The sequence below is a fragment of the Ochotona princeps genome, chromosome 24 (assembly GCF_030435755.1).
Source record: "Ochotona princeps isolate mOchPri1 chromosome 24, mOchPri1.hap1, whole genome shotgun sequence".
NCBI lineage: Eukaryota > Metazoa > Chordata > Mammalia > Lagomorpha > Ochotonidae > Ochotona > Ochotona princeps.
In genome coordinates this window covers 16921835-16939724 of record NC_080855.1, presented here as the reverse complement: position 1 = coordinate 16939724, position 17890 = coordinate 16921835, and positions in this window count along the sequence as shown.

Below are 17890 nucleotides of genomic sequence, written 5' to 3'. Positions count from 1 at the left end.
GGACTTTTGTTTCCATGGATGAACCTACATTAATACAGTTTTATCAAGTCCATCTTTGAGATCACAGTTTGCTGTTGGTGTAGCACTGGAACAAGTGTATAATGCCGGGTAGCCACTATTACTACATCAAGAGTAGTTTTGCTGCTCTTGAAGTCCTCTGGGCTTTGTCTATACATTCCTCCCACAATCTTTTCTCTCTGTTCCTGTGTTTTATTTCTCATATTGCAAATATCTCTGGTGTGAATCATAAACAAAAATTGAACTCTAGTTCAAGTCATGGTCAAGGTATACTAATGCCTGCCATTTAGTTTGAAATGCCTTGATGGATGGAGAGAAGAATGGATAACGAGATAGACTAGCTGCTAAAGCAAGGATCAGGTCATGGGTATTTATGGGTTTTCACTGTAAAATGTTTTCAATTTTTGTATATGCTTGAAAATTATCATAATAAGTTACAGGAAGAAACTATATTTAATAATGTGTCTTGGCTAAGGTCATGGTCAAACGTTGAAGCCAGCATCTTCTGATGGTGTTGCAATGCTTTAGAAATTCAGCCTTCAGAGTGTTACACAAGATAATTCTCTCCTTGCCATTATGCTGTTAATGGTACCTGTTATTTCCTCTGCTGCTCTCAGTTCTCCGCTGAGTTGGCCTGTTCCACCAGAGTTCTTATCATGGTACCTCTGTCCAGAGTACCCTATTTGCTCTTCAATGAGAAAAAGAGCTTCATACACATGGCTTGATGAAGCTGTCTTGGAGAGGCTATCCTTGTAGCCGGCATTCACTACAGTCTTTTGGGGGTACCCCTAAGTTGCCACAGAAATTGAACAGAACCTTTCCTTGCTTGTTGCTTTCCAGTTATGGTGGGCAGGGCAGCCACAGGGCAAGATAGGAGAGTTTCCAGAATTGCATTTCTGTTTTCTGCAAGCCAATGAAAAGCAAACAAAAAAATCCAAGTTGCACTTGGATACATTTCAGCAGGATGCAATGAATGACTGTGGTTGAAGAGAAGGAAAAGATGTGTGCATGAGAGGAAAGGCTTAGGGCTGTGTGTGCATACATGACATGTACATGTGACCATGTGAACAGACATGTGTGTGAATACACAAGTGTTCATGCATCAAAAACTACATGACTACATGCATGAGCCTTCCTCCACATGTATGCATGTATAGCAAAATGAGGGCAGGTGTGTTTGGTGAGAATAAAGTCCTTTGTTGCTGGTCCAATGAGTGGAGGAAACTCAGGAGTATCCTTCACAACTGACTTTTCTCTGGGAAATTTTACTTACAGGAGTTGGGTGGGATAGAGAGAAAAGAGGTGGAATAGAGAGAAGAAAGAACAGAAGGAGAAAGCTGGGTAGGAGAGAAAAAAGACAGTAAGAGATGAAAGAGAATGAAAGGATAGAGGAAGAAGAAGAGAGGAGATAGGAGACAGAAGAACAGAAAAATTGGAAAGGTGTGTATCATCAAATCATTTCCTATTTAATGGGGAAACATAATAGTGAAAAGTTAATAAACAAAAAATTGCATCTGAGGGTGAACCATTGTGATTATTTCATCATTTAATCTCTGGGAGAATGCACTTCTGCATTTAGAGGCTGCCCAAAATCTTATGCCCCTCCCTAGGGGGTCCTGATTTCTTTAGGAAAGTGATTTCTTTCCCTCACTCTTTGCCTAAAATAGTCATGGGAGGGCAAGTAGTCTGGACCCCAAGTGGCTCAGCTCCCTAGTTCAGGACCTTCGGGGATGGGCAGTAGGAATCCTACTCTCAGTTAGAGGCTGTCTTCTGGGGATTTGAATCTTGGATGAATGAAATACGATGGCGGGAGGATTCACGTTATTTTTTTTAACTCTGTGGGGACACTAGGCAAGGGCTCAGCAGCTCTGGGCATGTGGCTGTGGCTCCTGCTTTCCACCCATTATCATGTCATGTCTATGGCATCCTCTTCTTCTGTGAGTCTGTACTACGTCTTGCTGCTGTGCACATTGTAGCACAGCTCACAACAGCCAAGACATGGAAACAACCTAAATATCCAATGACAGATGTCAAGAAAATGTGGCATTTGTGTACAATGGACTACTCCTCATCCTTTAGAAGGAAGGGAGTCTCATGGATGTGCCTGGAGTAGGAGCCAGCTACCAAAGGACAAAGACTTCCTCTTGTAGGAGGCATCCAAGTTAGTCCAAGTCAAAGAAACAGTCGAGCAGTGGTTGATTGAGACAGGAAGGAAGAGAAAGTGGGAATTACTATGAAATGAATACAAAGTTGCAGTTATGCAAGAGGAATGAGTTTTGGGGATCTGCTGTAGAGTACTGTCTGTACACATCATAAACAATGATGTGCTGTGCACTGAAAATCATTAAATCCATAGATGTCATGTTAAATGTTCTTCCTACAGCTCAATGACACTAAACCCAGGAACATAAAAGATATCAAGACAAGGTTCTGTAGAAATGTGAAAGGTAGTTTGCAAACAAACAAAAAGTCCTTTAGTTTAAGTCAATTGGAAAAGGCTTCTGGTGCTAACAACCCAAGGACATGCATTGATCAGCCAGTGATCCTTGTTCTCATTAGAGCAACACTTCATAACTGATGTAACATCACCCAAAAACAACAATAAAAAAAAGAATTGGAGCCAAGTGCACCACTTTGATTCCTCCTCATGGCCCGTGGGGTCTGACCAGACTTCGTATTATTAGCTCCTTTCTACATGAGAAAGTCATTGCCCAGAGAAGGCAAGCAGCAGGCCTGTGCTTCTCCAGCATTTGGGAAGTACAGGGTCCATCCCATCCCCACAGTGTACAGGGGAAATTAATGTGATACTCATTGTCAGAGCTGGAATACAAAACCTACCTTTATAACTCCAAGTCCAATGCCATTCATTGCATCACTTCAAAAGAGCTAATAACTTAGCATTAACATCACGCCTGTGTATTGTTTGAACAAAAAAGCTACCATGTGTCAATTTCCCCTTGATTTACATAGCAACAACATCCCAGACCAAGAATTCTTACACATTGTGGGTCAAACCTATAATATTAAAGATACTTATGCTAACAGATGAGAAGAAGGAAATTTGAATATTCTAAAAAGAACCAATCACTACTAATAACAAGAACATGCCCCAACCATGAGCCTCTCCCTGCTGACAAACCACTGCATTCCAACTGCCAAAAAGTTCAATTTTCGTTAAGAGCCTCAGAAATAGTCCTAAGAAGGAGGCACAGAGTATTAAGAGCAGTGAGAGTGAAGGTACTTACCAGAATCCTCCCTGCAGGGATAAAACAGTGAAATGTACAGAAGGTATGACTCATCAATATACAGATAAGGGCAGTTCCGCCAAGCAGTAGAGATGTCAAAAGAAGGGCAGCCAGGAGGACCAGCAGGTAGGCACCCTAGTGATGGAGTTGGTCTGGGAGATGGATGTAGGGAGAAGATAGAAGCATGAGCTGGCCTGTTTGGGAAATTCCAGAACTTCCTGTATACTTGAGCACCTGAGGCTGCCTTCTATTTGATAGCCTTATCTTCTGCATCACTCACTGAAGAGACCAGTTCACAGTGCAACAGGGAGTTACTGTACCATTACGGACTGAGTGGGGAGGGCGGAGGAAGGTGCAGGAGTAAGAGGAGAGAGACTTAGGACTGTCCTCAAACTTTTGAAGCTGAGGTTTTATCATATATAGCTTGTTTTAAAAATTTGTATTTATTTGGAAATGATACAGACAGAGAGAGAGATTTTCTATCCACCGAAGCACTCCCGAAATGCAACTAGCTAGGGTTGGTCCAGGCTGAAGCCAGGAGCCTGTAACTCCATCTGAGTCTTCCACTGTGGTGCTGATGCAGGGGCTCAACTACTTGAGCCACCAGCTGCCTCCCAGGGTAGACATGGATCCTGGTGATTTCTAAAGCCAGAAGGTGTCTGGAGCCTTTGTAAGTGATACATACAATGATTTCAGAGTCCATTGGCATGGTAAACTTTCAAAGTCAGGAACCTGATGGGACTGGGCCATCTTGGCCAAGTCATTTCTTGACCAGCGGCCATTGTTTCCTACATGTAAGCTATAGATAGAAATGATAGCTTCCTCATAGGATGACTATTGGGATAAAAGAATAACCTAACTTTTCTCCCAGATTCATCCATTTGAGTAACATATGCATGATTCTTGTCACACATATTATTATTTACATGATAGCCCAATGTAAAGAGACTCATGAAAATACTGTTAGCTAAAGAATTATTTTAAATTTATTAAAACATTGGATTTTACAATATGAAGATACTTCAAAAATTTGTAAAAAGTGGAAGTAAAAGATAAATTTATCGTGCAAAAACTTTTAAAATTCATGCAGACAAGAGTTCTTCAAAAAGTTTGTGGAAAATGTACATTATGAAAAAGCTACGCATGGATTCAAAATATTCTTTGAGCCAAAGTAACTTGAACTTTAAATTTTAGTTTTCACACATTTTTGAAGTATCTCTCTATATCCAAACTGGTCTGCTTTGCTTTATAAGAAAGGAGCTCATTTAAAAGCCGTAGGAGAATAAAACAATGTCATCCACACTGGATACACTAGCACTTGTGTTCAAGTAGTCCTTATCTCACTTTAGTGTAGTGATGCAAAGGAGATCTCAAGCCATAAAGCACAGACAGTCTGGGGAGGATGTTAAGCCACTGTGTCAGATGCCCACATCCCATATTGGATGGCCTGGCTCCCTCTCCATGCCAGCTTCTTGCTAATACATATGCTGAGAGGCAGTAGTGATGGCTCAAGTTGTTGGGTCAGTTCCACTCACATAGCAGAGACCTAGGTTGAATTTCCAGCTCCTGGCTTCACCCTGGTGGTTGCAGGCATGTGAGAGAGAACCAGAAGGTAAGAGATCTGTTTCTCTGTCTTTCTAATTAAAAAAAGTGGGAAGATGAATTCTAGTACCATGTGGGAGGAAGGAAAAAGCCTAGTATGTATACTGCCCATGGTTTTCATCATCCACGAGGAGGATGTCTTGAATGTGCCTATGGGGGAAGACTGCTATGCATCTAAAACAAGTCAGCTGCCAGGACTAGTCTGATTTGTAAAAGTGGATGGTAAATTTTCTCTCCATTTAAAATGCAGGTCACAACCCATCTGTTGTAAGGTGTTTTCTGGTCTAACCATGACAATAGAGGTGAAATCATGTTGGAGGCACAGGAATAGGAAACATTTTGAGGACTTTCTGCATTTTTAGGTTCTTTGTCTATATGATGTGAGTTATTCCTCAAAGTGAGGAAGCTTCACCCTCATTTTTCAGATAACGTGAACAAGTACCTGTTACAGAAAGTTTGTCTGCTAACAGCTGCTCTGTTTCATTTAAAAGCCCCTGCCAAGCTCTTCCTTCTTCAGCAGAGGAAAATCCCAAATATTAGCAAGAGCGTGAAGGTCCAGTGGCTCTTTCCTCAGTGCCTCCAGACACACTGGCCTTTTACTGTCCCCCAGGGTCACACTGAACCTTGTCTTGTCTTAGTGCCATTGTGTTTTTTCTGTTTCCCTACTTCATCAACCATTCCCCGTTCAAGCCCTGAGCACCTGCTGTGTCTACAGCAGCTCAAGATGACTGCTGCTTGGTGGCATTTGGCCATTTTAGTTACCTGTGTATCATCTATTCCCTCTTACTCTACTGTGAGCTACACAACCATGGGACCATGTGTCTGTCTTGTCACTAGCTGATTGCCCTGGCTTCTTGAGGAATTTTTACTCATTTCTCATTGCTCAGTACTCCACCACCATGGTAGGTAGGTAGGTAAAACTCTTGCCCCTGTCCTATAGGTGAACAAACAGAAACTCAGAGAGCTTGGAAGCAATTCTTTTCTGGGATTAACACTGCCAATAACCAACAGACCCAAGATTTGAACCTGGGTGTTCTGACCCTTGCAGCCATTATTCTGAGGTTCCCAGGGTAGAATTGTGTGCTGAACATTCACTACATAATAAGCATCTGGGTACAGTCCTGTCCAACTCCAAGTTTTCCACTGTAGCCTCTAGATACTACTGTTTTTTGAAATCAGAGAACTTAGAAACTCATAACCATGATTGTCAAATACTTCATGGCAGTTTGTGCTCATGTGGGTCAATGGAGAGGTGATCAAACTGCAATTGCCAACCTAACTGAGGTCTCTGGTGACAAGGACGCAGAAGCCAGCTGTAATAATGAATGAGGTCATCTGGTTGAAATTCCATCAACAGTCTCAGAGCATCTCTTTCCAGAACTTGGCTGCATTTGTGTCTACTGGGATTCACTCACCTTGTAGAGCCCACCTTTTCCTGTTCTCTACAACCAGCTTTAGACCATGCTGTTTCATCGATCTACCACATCAGCTTCCTTGCTTCTGTTCTATTAGCCATCTACAGAATGGAGTCAGTCATAGCATCTACATTCTGGGTTTAATAACCAACACATTCCTAACATTATTTGGGCAAAACACAAAAGAGCCCTTCACAACTTGGGCTCAATCCATCCTTCCATATCCATCTCTCTTGCCCAAATGGTCCAGTTGTTTGTTTTGATTAAAAAGCTCAGTCCAGTATTTTGGATGTACTGAGTGCACAAGGAATCCTACTAGTAGAAATAATAATGTTATCATTGTGCTTAATGCAAGTAGCAGAAAATCTGGTTCAGGTGAATGAGACAAACAGGACTTATTCTCTCACACGAAAAGAAGTCCTAGGACAGAGCTGCCTAGATCTGGTCATTCAGTGGCTGAATGACATCAAAGCAGACTTCACTTCGTTTTCCACTTTTTGCTCTATTGTTTTTGAGGTTTTAGTTTTGGTTTGTCCCTCTTTTTTCTAGTGGTGACAGATGGTGACAGCTATCCCATGTGTATCACACAAAGAAGGGTCATTTCCTTTCTTGTGCCTCTATTGGCTTTCTCTAAAGGTTTTCTGCTGTCTGAGATGTCTTGGACCGATCTTCATAGCCAGAGTTGTATCACCACCCCACACCTTTACCAGTCACTAGAATTGCCAGAGTAGGAGTGGTCATTTTCCTAATCCCAAACCAATAATCCAACTCCACTCCTGACCAGAGTAAAAGGGGATTGACAGCTTCTCTAAACTCAGATGGTTTGCTTTCCTCTGTGAGCTGGAGAGCCCATAGACTGAGTTGCAATATTATAGAGAGATTAAATACGAGTGTAAAGTACCAAATATTCTATATATGATCAATCTTTACTCCCTGCTCAGTTAAAATCCCCAAAGAATAGTAAAATGGTCCTGGGTATTCCAAAATTGAAATTAGCAATCTGCCCATTCACTGACTGTGAGTCTCTGTGGTTCAATTGCTTAATTTGAATTTTTCCTTCAAGTTTAGTGATGCTTTGAGAACGGTAATGATAATTACTTAATGTACTTGCTAAGTGACAAGTATCAGAAAAGATGCTTTACATACTTTGGCTGACTCAATTCTTATGACAATTTATGTCACCTAGGCACTGATTCCAGTTAAGTTATTTGACAAGATAACTAGTAAGCAGTGGAACTGAGAACCAAAGTTTAGTTTATCTATACCAAACGCTCCACATGTCTAATCCTACAGGATCATGCCTCTGTTTCTATTGTGGGCCTTAATTTCTCATTTGTAAGTGGGCATAACAAGTTATTTTCTTGCTCAATTCACAGGTTTGAGGAGGAGCCCAATACTATTAATCAGTAATCAGAATTGTAAGACATCTCTCTCATTGGAATGGATCATGGTACTAGAGGCAAAGGTTCAGGCCAGTACCTCAAGTTGTAGCCACTGGTACTGAATGACCAACATCTACCTGGGTCTTTAGTCTCTCCTTCCCTATTCACACGCTTGCCATGAGGCACAACGTTCATGGGCCTCTTTCTGCTTCATCTATCCTGTGACTCTCGTGCTTCCAAGGTGACAACTCAGTAATATGATAAATTAATTGGTGCCACAGGGCTAATGGGAGAATAATACAGGAGGGGCTGGAGGCAGTGGCGTCTCCATCTCTCCTCCTACCTCCTTGTCTTTCTCCTTATTATCCCCACTCTTCAAGATGCCCACTTTGGTAACAGCTTTTGGAAAAATGCCCTCTGTTCTCCCATCTCATGTTCTTCTACAGTGATGGCTCTCAACCGGGAGCAATTTTGCTACTAGGGCAACACCGAACAATGTCTGATTTTATTTTTGACTTTTTGACTGGAAGAAGATATCAAGTGGGTATAGAGACCAAAGATACCGTTTAAAACCCTACAGTGTATAAAACAGGTCCCCCATGACACAAAAATCATCTGGTAGTGCTGAGGCTGAGCAACTCCGCCCTCAGGTTCCTGAAGGCTTGCGTGCAATGAAGACAAAGACCATGGGAAGTGACTTGGCAAGCCTTCGTTTGCTTTTGTGTTTTTAAAGCAGTTTCATGAGCCACAAGTTTTGCTGTCCCAGCATTTGAGACTTCTTTTTCTTTTGCTGACAGATCTCTCCCACTAGGAACAAATTGTGTGTGAGTGTGTGTAGTATCCCACTCATTCACTCAGACCTCAGGCTTTAGAAATTGGGAAGAAAACACCCATACATACCAATCAGGTTGTACCTGGGAATTGTTTTTCTTTGAAGGGGAGGCAGAGGAGAATAGAAGAGAATATTCTGGCTCTACCCTGGGCCCAGGATGGACACTCAGAGCTATGTGGAGCACAGCAAGCAGTCCACAGAGGAGTTAATGGACTGGGAAGGCACAAAGCGATACTGGACATGGGATAGAGGTGTGACCAGCTGTCGGCACTGGATACACTGGCTGCAGGCATTTTTAGCACCTGTTCCTACCATTTCTTGTTCCTTTCCTCCCTTCCCCTCCTCTCCCCCACTCCTCTCTGCTCCCCATCCCTCCCTTCCTCTCCTCTCCTCACCTCCCCTCTCCTCCCCTCTCATTTCCTCTCTTCCCCTCCCCTGCCTATCCTTCTCTTTCCCTTCCTCCATTCTCCTCCCTTCACTCCCCTCCCTTTCCCCTCCCTCCCTTCTTCTCCCTTCCCTTCCCTTCCCTTCCCTTCCCTTCCCTTCCCTTCCCTTCCCTTCCCTTCCCTTCCCTTCCCTTCCCTTCCCTTCCCTTCCCTTCCCTTCCCTTCCCTTCCCTTCCCTTCCCTTCCCTTCCTTTCCCTCTGTCCCCTTTCCGGGGACTCCAGTGATATGGATGCCAGACCTTCCACAATAATTGTACTCCCATGCATCTCTGAGGCTCTGTGTATTTTTGAGTCTACTTTCTATCTGTTGTTCAAATTAGACAATTCCAGTGCTCTGTCTTCCAGTTCATTGGTTGCTCTAGCTCTTTCGCTCACTGTAGTCTGTTTGCTGGGGTTTTTTTGTTTGGTTCTTGTATTCTCCTTTGCCACTCATTCATAGGTTCCAATTGCTTGCTGATCCTTTCTACTTATTGAGGTTTTGTATTTTTTTTCATTTGTTTCAAGTGTGTATGCATTTGCTTTTTGAATCAGGTTTGTAGTGGTTTCTTCAGATTCCTTGTCAAATTGTTCTGGCATCTTGGCATTGATATCTATCGATTGCCTTTTATTCATTCAGTTTGAGGTCTTCCTGGTTCTTTGTGAGAAGAGTGATTTTTTTTTTTTATCTGGAGCTTAGAAAGTTTTGTATTATGGTAGGAGGCTCTGGATATCACCCCTTCTATTTTCGCTGTTTTTCCCTCCAACAGTGCTTTGCAGGGGACGTTCTTGGTGGTATCCTCTTGTTATTGTTAATTGGAGGTAGAAGCTGGATGTATGCCTGCTTTTGTATGTAGGACTTTCGTAACCAGGACTTTTCATTGCACTTAGAAAGAGGAATAGGTAATAATACATCTATTTGACCTCCTTGAAAGCCAATCTGTTTTACTTATTAAGCATTTATGAAGTGGTATTTATGAAAGGCAATGTGCATTCAAGTTGCTGCTCCAGTCAGGTCAGAATCTTTTGCTTGGACTGAAGACAATGTATAGTTATTTTGAAATGCTTTCATTTAAACTTAACCTTATTAAGATAAGGCTAGTCTTATGAACCTAACTTTACAAATGGGGAATCAGACTCAGTGTGAGGTAAAGTGATATTTTTCAAGATTATTTGAAGTTTACACCATATCATGGAAAACATGCAGATAAAGAGGTGCATGAAAAGTGGACTAGGAAATGGCAGCTTGGTCAAGACAGCGTGAAAAACAGGTATCTTACAGTATCCTTGGGGTGGGCACCACAAGACCTTAGATTCAATTTCAACTGTGCTACCAGGATAGTTGTGTGTTCTTGGATAAGTCACTGACTCTCTGAGTCTTGTCTTCTGGTGAATGACGAAGCATAGGATTAGATGGTAGCTAAGGCGCCTTTCACTGCTGTAACTTTATGATGAATCAAAGATACATCAAATTTCAAGGACATTCTAGATGCAATATTCAGGAGAATGAAGATCTATTAAACTCAGAAAGAGATACACAGAGAACATAAGTACATAACAGATGTACTGAAAAATGATTCAGCAAAGACCTCAGTCCATGAGAGAAAAGGGGTGATTATTCTTGATGTCATTTTCAGCTCCTCAAGGTCATCAGCTAATTCATCCCAGCTCTCTTCTTGGAAGAAATGCCGTTTTATGAGAAAAGGGGCTGGAATTTACCTCCTTCTTGACTTGCGTTGGCGCCTTAGGCTGACTTTAGCTACCTCCCACTACTTTGTGCCTTATCAAATGTCTTACCTTATTAAGAGTGTGCTTTCCAAATACATTCTGAGTTCCTCCAGGCAAGGAAGTTGTTATTTTTCAATATCAATGCCAACTAAAGGTGTTTATGCAATCACTAAAGATGTCAAGTGTTTCGTCACAAATAACCTTATGAGCTGTATATTATAATGCCCCCCCAACATAGGACACAGCTGAAGCAGAGGAAGGTCCCCAAATTTGTGTTTGAGGGTATTCGGCTTACAAGTGATAGAGCCAAGATTCTAAGTGTCTGCTGACCATCATTCTTGACCACTACATATTGTTTCCTGTGCTTATTCCTCTTTGTAAATCCATAGCCCAAGATAGCGTAGAAAACAGTCAATATTAGTTGAAGGGATGGGTACAATGAAGGCTGGAAGGAAGAAGGAAAGATGATGGAAAGTAGATTGGTCAAGTGTAGATAAAAGAAAGAGTTTAAGATTGCTAGATTGCATAGTGGAAAATAAAAATATGTTGCAGTATCTACTCCTGAAAAAAAGTAGACTCTCAATGAAACATTAAAATTTATCTTTACAGTAGGATACTAAATTTACAAGTTTAATTATTATTCAGGCAGTATACTACTATGATGATTTGGGGGGAAATGATAAGAAGAGAAAATAGGGAGGGGGAGGAATGAACCCTCGTTTTCTACAAAAATTTATTGTAAAAAAAATAATATAAAAAGATTGCTAGATTGATGAAAGGATAAAAATAACCAATGCATGATTTTTTTGATGCTTGGATGGAATACTGTAAAATACACAGTGTGGGCAAGAGATATATATTCAGAGACCCAAACTAAAAAATACAGAACCACGCCAGGCCAGAGTCTTCTTCATTTTTTTTTAAGATTTATTTATTTTTATTGGAAAGGCAGATATACAGAGAGGAGGAGAGACAGAGAGGAAGATCTTCTGTCCGATGATTCACTGTCCAAGTGGCTACCATGGTCAGAGCTAAACCCATCTGACGCCAGAAGCCAGGAGCCCGGAGCCTCTTCTGGGTCTCCCACATGGGTGCAGGTTCCCATGACTTTGGGCCGTGTTTGACTGCTTTCCCAGGCCACAAGCAGGGAGCTGGATGAGAAATGGGACTGTCAGGATTAGAACCAGCATCCATATGTGATCCTTGCATGTGCAAGGCGAGGACTTCAGCCACTAAGTTACTGTGCCAGGCCCCCAACCATTGAGCTTTTTAAACACTTGATATTTCTTTAGAGAGAAAAAGAAATCCAAAATTCTATCTTCTGATTGTTTTAAATAGAGAAATACATAGTGCATTAACATTATCTATAGTCATCATCCTACTGTGTTTCAGAACCCCAGGTTTTTTTTTTCACTCTCATCCAGTTGCAAGCTAGTACCCACCAATCATCCTTTCCCCACCTGTTACTCAACACTTTCCTCCACAAATTCTGGTAACCCTCTTTGTATTCTTAGTTTCTATGAGATCACTTATTTCTTAGGCACCACATAGGGGTGAGATCAGTAAGTGGTAGCTGGTATTATTATTGAGGCTATTCCCAGTGGTATTGTTACTTAGAAGTTCTCTAACTCAAAAGAACTGTGTCCCAAGCCAGCATATTACTAGCTAGTTATGTGACCACTTAGGTTTTCACCCATTATTCTTTGCTTTTCCACTTGGTATGCAGGCACTCTAATTGCCAGGCTTTATACCAGTTGGGGGTTAGTGTTGTGTATATACCTTGCACTTTGCCTGAATGAGTTTGTAATCCAGCAGAGACAGATGTGATAAGTACAGCCTAGAGAGGGAGAAACAGCTCGTGGGTACAGGAGCAAACTGGTGAGTGCCTTGGAGTCAGACAGAGAGGAGTGAAACGCCTGACTCCATCACCAACTGACCACTTTATGGGCCAAAGAAAATCATTGAACATTTTCAGCCCCAGAGTCCTGTTTTTACGACTAACACAGAACTGATGATAATTGAACATGCATCATAGAGTTGTTTTGGTCTCTGAACTAATATACATCCAATCTTTAGCATAGTGTTTGGCAATAGGAAGCAGGAGTTTAAAAATTGGGGCATCTGTTTATAATGGGGATATGAATCCCTATCCTGCTGACATACATCATCTGGATGTTTGAATACTGAGTAAAGTCACATAAGTCGGTGGAATCTGAAGGATGTGATTTGAAACATTATTTTTACCACTCTAAATCTCGACCAAATGATATTGCACTGAGATTTCTCAGCATCCACTGTCATGCCTAGAGTGATCATGTCATCAATATTTGCCGATGCACAATGATGAGAAGGTAGATTGTGTTCTGTTCTTACTCTTGCCTTGTGGATCTTTGTTTCCAAAACATTCTATAGCCATCAGCAGCAGCAGGGTTGAACTGGCAGACTCCAGATGACATTAGAATGGGAATAGCAGGTGATTGCATGCAATTTATTTTCTGGACAGCTGCTTCAATGTCATGCCTGTCTCCTTACACCAATTCCACAGGTAACCTCCTGCTGTCCTTAGCACAGGTGTGGGGCATGAGAGCAAAGATGATAAGAGAAATAAAAGCCAGTTGGGGGAAAGTCATCAGAGCATGTAGCTTTACTGGGCAGACTCTGGCTTGGTGATGGGGAGGTATGGTGCTGGAATCAAGAAGGGTTGGGGACCAGTATGGTGACATATGGGCTAATCCTTTGCTTGCACTGTCAGCATCCCATATGGGCACTGATTCCTTTCCTGAAGTTTCCTGCTAACTGCCTGGGAAAGCAGTGGAGCCCGAGGTGTTGGGTCCTTAGACTCATGTTAGAGACTGGGAAGAAGCCTCTGGCTCCTAGTTCCTGGCTTCAGATCAGCTTAGCTCTGGCTGTTGTGGTCATTTGGGAAGTGAACCAGTGGATGGGAGATTTCTATCTCTCCTTCTATCTCTGTAAAATCTTCTTTTCAGAAAAAAAATCAATCTTTAAAAAAAGAAGGTTAAGTTATAGAAGTAGCATGTCTTAACTCTACTGGAAACTTGCATATTATTTTTTTGTTCCTGTAATTAATTCACAAACATTTGTTGAACTTTCGCTATAGGCTCATCACTATGCTGGGCATGGCAGGTAAGGGTATGAATGAGGAATCATTTGTCTTCCCAGAGCATTCTTGGAGGTCTTATGTTCAAATATTTGCAGGAGGTGTTTTTTTTTTTTTTTCTTTAAAGATTTTTATTGGAAAGTCAGCTATACAGAGAGGAGGAGAGAGAGAGAGGAAGATCTTTTGTTCGATGATTCACACTGCAAGCGGCCACAATGGTTGGAGCTGAGCTGATCCAAAGCCAGGAGCCTCTTCCAGGTCTCCCACTTGGGTGCAGGTCCCAAAGCTTTGGAGCCATCCTCCCAGGCCACAATCACGGAGCTGGATGAGAAGCTGGGCTGCCGGGATTAGAACCGGTGCCCATATGGGATCCCAGCATATGCAAGGTGAGGACTTTAGCCGCTAGGTTATCGCATCAGGCCTGTAGGAGGTATTTTAATAAACAAAACTCTACACACAGTGGTTTCAACACAGTAAACACATGTTGTTTCCTAATGAAGCACTCCAATGTGGGTGTTCCTGATTGCCAAGGGTAGGGAGAAAATTCTTGACTGTAATCAATCATTCAGGAACCCCAGCTGATAAAGGATTGTCCGTGTTCCAGGGCATCTCTTCTGGGCACCAATATTCAGCTGACGTGAGTGAAGAGAAAAAAGACTCTGAGTAGAAGTGTGTGTGTGTGTGTGTGTGTGTGTGTGTGTGTGTGTGTTCTTAATGGACCAGGATTGGAAGTAACATTTATTATTTCCTCTATGAATCCATTGGCTAGAACATAGTCACATAGCTAAAATACAAGGCAAGTTGGAAGTTGGGAAATGGATTGTAGCTATGAGCTTAGGAGGAAGAAAACAGTTGGGTAATCGAATATGTTTGTGTTTGTGTTCAGTGGAGGTGAATGAGAGAGTGATCCATTTGATGCTGCTCCAACAGAATAAAATAGAATAGGTGATTTCTTCACAATCGAAATGTATTTCTCACGGTTCTGGAGGTTGGAAACACCAACATCAGGTAATGGGCTTCTTGCTACATCATTCCATGGTGGAAAGTAGAAGGGCAAGAAAGGCTGAGAGCAAAAAAAGAGGAACGGAGCATTTGCACTGTGTGTACGCTCATAGGAGGGAAGTGAGAGCTGAACTCTTCCTTTTAACGGGAACTCACTCTCCGACTATGGAAATCACTCCTACCTACAATCATGCCATCAACCCACTCATGGGGCAAGGCCCTCATCACCTAGGCAGCTCTTAAAGGATTACTTCTCATCACTGTTGTAGTGGGGGTGAAATTTCCAATGCATGATCATTAGAGACACATTCAAACTATACAATGGGTAAATCAGGACTGTGGTGGCTTGGATAATGAGCTTTTTGAGAGGAACATATGTGTCTCCATTCAGGGGACCATTGCCATGTGGGAAGTGTTGCCAACAGTTTGGCTTTTTCAAGAAAAACTGAAAATCTGGATTTTAAAAGTGTTATTTCCAAGTTCTTCAATATTGGCAGTTAATTTCAAATCTTAAAAGCAGAGGACGGGCAACATCCTGCAGGTCAGACTAACAGTCTGCAGGCCAGACTGTCTCACAGTTGCCAACTTTTGGCCTCTAGATCATGGTCTAACTGGAATGATACAAACAAGTCACTATAATCCAGTATGATCAACGCTGGTGTTCTGCATTCTGCATTTCATTTAAACCACTTGATGTTTACTGAGCATCTACTATAAGCTCCGTTCTGTTTCAGATACTGGAGGAAAAGGTATAAACAAAACAGAGGCAGTCCATGACTTCAGAAAAAGTTACAGTCTGTTAGGGAAGGCAGATCCAGAATAAACAAATGCAAAGGAGAACAGATGCAATGATACACATGATAAGAGAACTGGATCTGGCCAGGGGGCATTAAAGCAGGTTTCTTCAAAGATGAGAAATCTAGGAAGTGAGAGATGAGGAGGAATTGTCCAGGATCCTGAGGGGGCATATATTCCAGGTAAGGGAGCCATACCTATAAAAGCCTGGAATTAAGAAAGAGAACAAGGCATTTGGATATCGCAGAATTCACATGAGATTAGAAGCATAGCAAAATCTTGACACCAACATTGGCAGGGTCACAGAGTACAAAGAAAGGCTTAATATCCTATGCCTAATTATTTTGAGCTAGCTTATTTAATTTAAAATGTAACATGCAAATTAACAAATATCCAAATCCAAATTATTTAAATAAAACTGAAAATTTTCCAGTTTTAAAAATTAAAACCAAACTCCATAAATAGTTTGAGCATTTGAAGTTCAGCTGTCAATAACAAATCCTTGCTATGAAAGGGATCTAGTTCTACACATGGATGAGATGGGAGTGGTAGAAATAATTTAATGTTGCAAAATGTTTCTCAGCTGCCATGTCCAACCCTTGTAAACAGAGTGCTAATTCATGGCTACCACCGGACCCAGGAATTGAAACATGAAGAGAAGCATAAAAATGGTTGTTTGGCATTCTTAGAAAACAATACTTCCTTTTGTAAGACTATGTTGTATTCATGTTATCTGAAAGAAAGGATGTGACAAGTTAATTAATTTGTATTTTTTCCTCACCTGCGTGTTTCCAAGGCTGAGCTCTTCTCTGCCTTCTAAAAGCCATGTTTATTTCTGAAATCAGCAGGGGCACCATAGACAATTCTTCCTGGCATTTGAATGCAGTTGCCTTTTGCTTTCAGGAGCCAAGACAAAAGGCACAGAGCAGCCAATGCGCTAGTCAGGATAAGGCACATCTTTGGGTATGGATCACACCGTACTGACACTAAATGTCAGACTTTAAGAGCTGCTTTTCTGTTCTTGTATAAATTGATTTCTGTGTGTTTGCGATCTGTGTGGCTGTCTAAATGGAGGAGTTCACTGTGGGCACCTCTCTTGGCCTCATCTCAGGGTGGTAATGGCTTGCAGAGTAGAGAGGTGCACAGGAACCTGCAGGAAGCAGGCAACAAGCCCATCGTGTCACATGGATCATACTGAGGGGTTTGGAGTCCAGCCTAAAGGCACTAGGAATTAAACCAACGAAAGGTTTTCAGCAGGCGAATGACACCAATCAAGGTTGGGCATTTAGGATATCACCCTGGAAGTGGAGATCTCTGAATGAGGCAACAGTAGATGTGAAGGCACCATCCTGACTTTTTGCACCCACAAGTCTTTGTTTCTGTGAATGCATCAGCTTTGATTGGGCTTCGTTGTGTGGGAAGAAACCATGCCCATTCCTTCTGGCTATTTTCAGTTGAGTATCAGGCTTAACAAATGCCTGCATTCTTCACTTCTTTAAGTATGATTCCATGAAATTGTTTAAGGTAGAGGGATTTATTTTTGTCAGTTCAATATCCGATCACAATGAACCTCAAACTCGGTAGCTTTAAAGCAACATAAATATATTTCTCATGGTCCTAGATACCAGGAGTCTGAGATCAGGTGCCCCTTTGGCCAGTTGTTGCTGAGGGGCCTCTCTTGGAGGTTGCAGGTGGCCAACAATTGCTCCTTGTGTCCTCCCCATAGTAGAAATAGAGTGAGTCCACTCTGGAATCCTTTTTTATAAGGCCAGGGCTCTCATTCATTCACCGGGCTCCACCCTCATGACCTAATTAACCCTCAAGGGTCCTGCCTCCTAACATGACCATCATGGAGGTTACAATTACAACATATCAATTTGGGAAAGACAAAGTTCACAAGGGGCTCATCAAATTTTCCAGGGGATAGAAGACTAAACAGAACTATTACCAAGTCATTAGAGTGTGGGAAGAACATTAGACAATATTTCAGCCAAATGATTCTCCAGCTTTGGAGGGAGTCATGAGTTCATGGTAGAGGCATTACACACACTCCTTAGGAGCCCAATGTGAATGGCAAATTCCATGAGAGAGGGTGAAAGTGGAGGTAGATAGAGAGGAAGATGGGCAGGTATCAGTGGGGTCAGTCTGGGGGTGTGCCAGGTCTTTCTGGTGTGCTACATCATGGGCTCCAATGGCTTCTCCTTCCCATGGACAGGGAGCCCTTTTCTTGGAGGATGTGTCCCTGTGGTCTCACCCCTTCCCCTTCTGGAAATGACTGTAAGCTTAGGGTAGTAGGACTTAGAAGGAAGAGGGTGTTATGCGATTGAGTGG